Source organism: Triticum urartu, chromosome 7A (genome assembly GCF_056163025.1).
Source record: "Triticum urartu cultivar PI428250 chromosome 7A, HENAU_Tu73, whole genome shotgun sequence".
NCBI lineage: Eukaryota > Viridiplantae > Streptophyta > Magnoliopsida > Poales > Poaceae > Triticum > Triticum urartu.
Window position 1 is genome coordinate 135,687,325 of NC_141879.1, and position 3,245 is coordinate 135,690,569.

Consider the following 3,245-nt stretch of genomic DNA (forward strand, 5'->3'; position numbering starts at 1 on the left):
ATTGGGCAAAAGCCTTGGTACACAAGTTACAGAGAGAGATTGACCATAGGGGTCGTTACAGAGAGATACGGGAGAAGAGGAGATAGAATTTAGGTACAAGTTAAACATCCTCTCCTAACCTTATACATCTCCTATATAGTTATTCTAACAATTTTAGAATAGGTTTATAGTCCGGTCTTGTTGAAATATGTCTAAATGTATTGAATTTTCTCCGGTTTAGATGAAAAGCATCTGGTTTTATGTAAAAGAATCCAAGTATGAATGAATATCATCCGATTTGTTTGAGTCTGAATCAAATTTAATCAACTTCATTAAAATTCATTTGAAATGTAACCAGCCATGCATGGCTAGTTTATAGTCCCCTTGTCCGCGAACAAATGCGGTGTCCGGATTGGGGGTCGATGTTAGAGATGCCTTCGACTTATACGAAGAAACGGAAAGAACCGTGTGGTGCATGTACCGTCTTGTCCTTGATACTCTTTGCTCTTTGGCCAAAAGACCCAAATGAATATAGGGTTGGCTTGACTCCTGACTACCTCGCCTTGAAAAAAAATGAAGTTTTCAATATTTACAGTCTTCAATGTAATATTGACTAGTAATTTATATTGTAAGCTTATGATGTGTATTACCGAGAGGGCCCAGAGATACCTCTCTGATACTCGGAGTGACAAATCTTAATCTCGATCTATGCCAACTCAATAAACACCTTCGGAGATACCTGTAGAGCATCTTTATAATCACCCATTTAGATTGTGATATTTGATAGTGTAAAAACCGTAAAAAAATAATATAATAAATAAATTAGATAACGATAATTTCAATGGCGTTGCTATTACAGCAAATAGCATTTAGTCATGCAAAACAAATTCTTCTCCAAACCTCCATATATTTTATAGACCCTTGTCTCATTTCTTTCACATAAAGTAAATGCCAATTAATGTCCAGCCAAGCAAATTACACCTGTCCATAGTACAGCCCACAAGAGACACAGCATGCATGCAAGACTAACCACGCATGCATGCCAGATGTAATGTGTCTTCAAACCTACATAGCTATTCACCCCGCTATAAATAGGAGCCATCCCTTTCACTGGACCATTCTACCTCACACACACATACGCTGGAGTACCCCCACCACTTGCCTTTTCACCTTCTGCCACACTGCTGTCCTTCACTGCGGTGAAGATCTTTGGGTTACATGCGCCACCAGGTACTAATCAAGTTCCTTGTTGTGTTAGCCCTTCTTGCTTGATTTCTTATCTATCTCCAGCTCGGTTTGAATCAGTCCATGAGCATCTATTTACCTTGATCTCTTTACCTTACTGTAAAAAGAACAAAATGTTTGCGTAAACACCCAAGTTAGTCAAAGTAATTAGATCAATTGCAAAAGCTTGTAAAAGTTTCTGTGAATGACATCCGTGGCTTGTACTAGATATAACATGCCAAGAATCAAATCCTAGGTACTAGTAACTTGCTAAGACATGTATGTATGTATCCAAAAGATCAACCTTCCTGTGTATACTACCTTGTCCTAATTATTAATCCCTGCCAATCTGTAGCAAACACTGAGAGATTGATGTTTATAATCTACTCACAAGTAATTATTTTTGGAGATTCACTGCCACTGTTTACTTCTATATGGTGTTCAAGGATGAGTAGCACTAGTTAGGAACAGCATTTAGATCTAATCAGTAGCAATACCATGACCACACCATAGATTAAATCTTGATTAATTTCTTGGCCTTGAGATAAACAAAGAGAAAGAAGGCAATATGGCTGAGTGGGGAATAGTAGGGCCTGGGATAAAATGAACAACATATGCACACCCACGTTCACATATAGCAGGCACTTGTTGTGAAATTTGGAGCACTTCATGGAGAAGGAATCAGGATTGGCACTTACCAGTAGTAGCAGTAGGATGTGGTTAGTCCACACCGCTAGCAGCAGAGCCATGGCGACCGAGCAGCGCCGGTGAAGCCGCACGCGCCCGACGCCCGTGGCTGCACGCCTCGTGCGTGTGGCTGCGCTGGGGGAGGATGTAGGCATGGAGACGTCGTTGCCGCTGCAGCCGGTGGCAAGCCCACCAGACCTGGATCAGGCGGCGCTAGGATTGAGTGGTGGCGGCGATTTTGGCGGCGGCGGATCAAATAAATGGGGGGATATGGTAGAGGGAGTCGAGGGGATTTCGTGGGTGTCCGCGGTGTCGCCGGAGATGGCCGGAAGTGGCAGATCGAGCCGGCGGCGGCCTGCTCTGTAGTTAGGGAGAGAGAGAGATGAGTTGGTTCTGTTCGGCTGAGCATACCAGTGACAGTGAGAGAGAGCAAGAGAGCTGGGGAAGATGACTAGTTGGATAAAAAAAATGATATTTCTGCCGGGGTTGGGTTCAACCAGCTAAACACGTTTTTCTTTTTGAGCTTGCTTGCTTGCTCTTTGTGATGTGCACGTGCGTACTACTTCTTGATGTGCTGTATGCATTTTGCTTCTAATTACACACTAGCACGTATCATTACCTCTTTAATTAAAATGGATTGCACCGTATGGAAGTGTTGCTTGATGCTTGGATCTTGATTAGGGAAAATATAAACTTCTTTGTGAAATAATTATCAGGAGTCGATCTCGGACCCATAGGACCCACTTCTGGTGGTTCTGAGTTGGTCGGAGCGCTACCCGGCAAGTCGTCATCTCCTTGACCATGTCTTGATAAATGTTTTCCAGACTATGGGTCATTTCCAAAATTTTGCATAAGAATTAAAAATAAATATTTTCCGTAAACAAAATGAAATTTGGATCAAGCTGATCCACTGATTTGGCAGTTGGACCAGACCAGGTGAAGTATCTATATTAAGTAGTTGTGACCCGGGCAGGGTTACTAGATAAATAAATATTTGGTGGGTAGGGAGCTCATGTTGGTGAAAGCCACCCAGGTAGGGGCGGCTTGGATGGCGGGCTCCTCTACATAGGGTATCACATTAGGACATAACCAACTGGCGCTTACTTCAAAAGCGGCGCAAACCGTACTGACCATAGACCTGGAATGGGACGGGCTGAACCGACTACCCTTGCCAAGTAACCGCCTCTGCATGGGTGAGAAGGTGGCTGTAGCCGGGTAGGTACAGTCACCCTAGGGTGGGACCGCCGGTCAGGGGTCTCGACCCGCGGGCCTTTAGTAAGGCAAGGTGGAAAAGCAGAGGTAGTGTACGGACTGGTCAAAGGTTCTGGTTCCTTGGTCTAGTTGTGCGCACGGGT

General features: G+C 43.8%; 1 long non-coding RNA gene across 1 annotated transcript; it reads right to left on the reverse strand.

Moving 5' to 3' along the window:
• Positions 1-866: 866 nt before the first annotated feature.
• Positions 867-2,812, reverse strand: LOC125520869 (uncharacterized). Its single transcript, XR_007288892.2, has 2 exons — positions 1,902-2,812; positions 867-1,321 (listed from the first exon to the last, which is right to left on the reverse strand). It is a non-coding gene; the product is annotated as an uncharacterized LOC125520869 (long non-coding RNA).
• Positions 2,813-3,245: the final 433 nt, after the last annotated feature.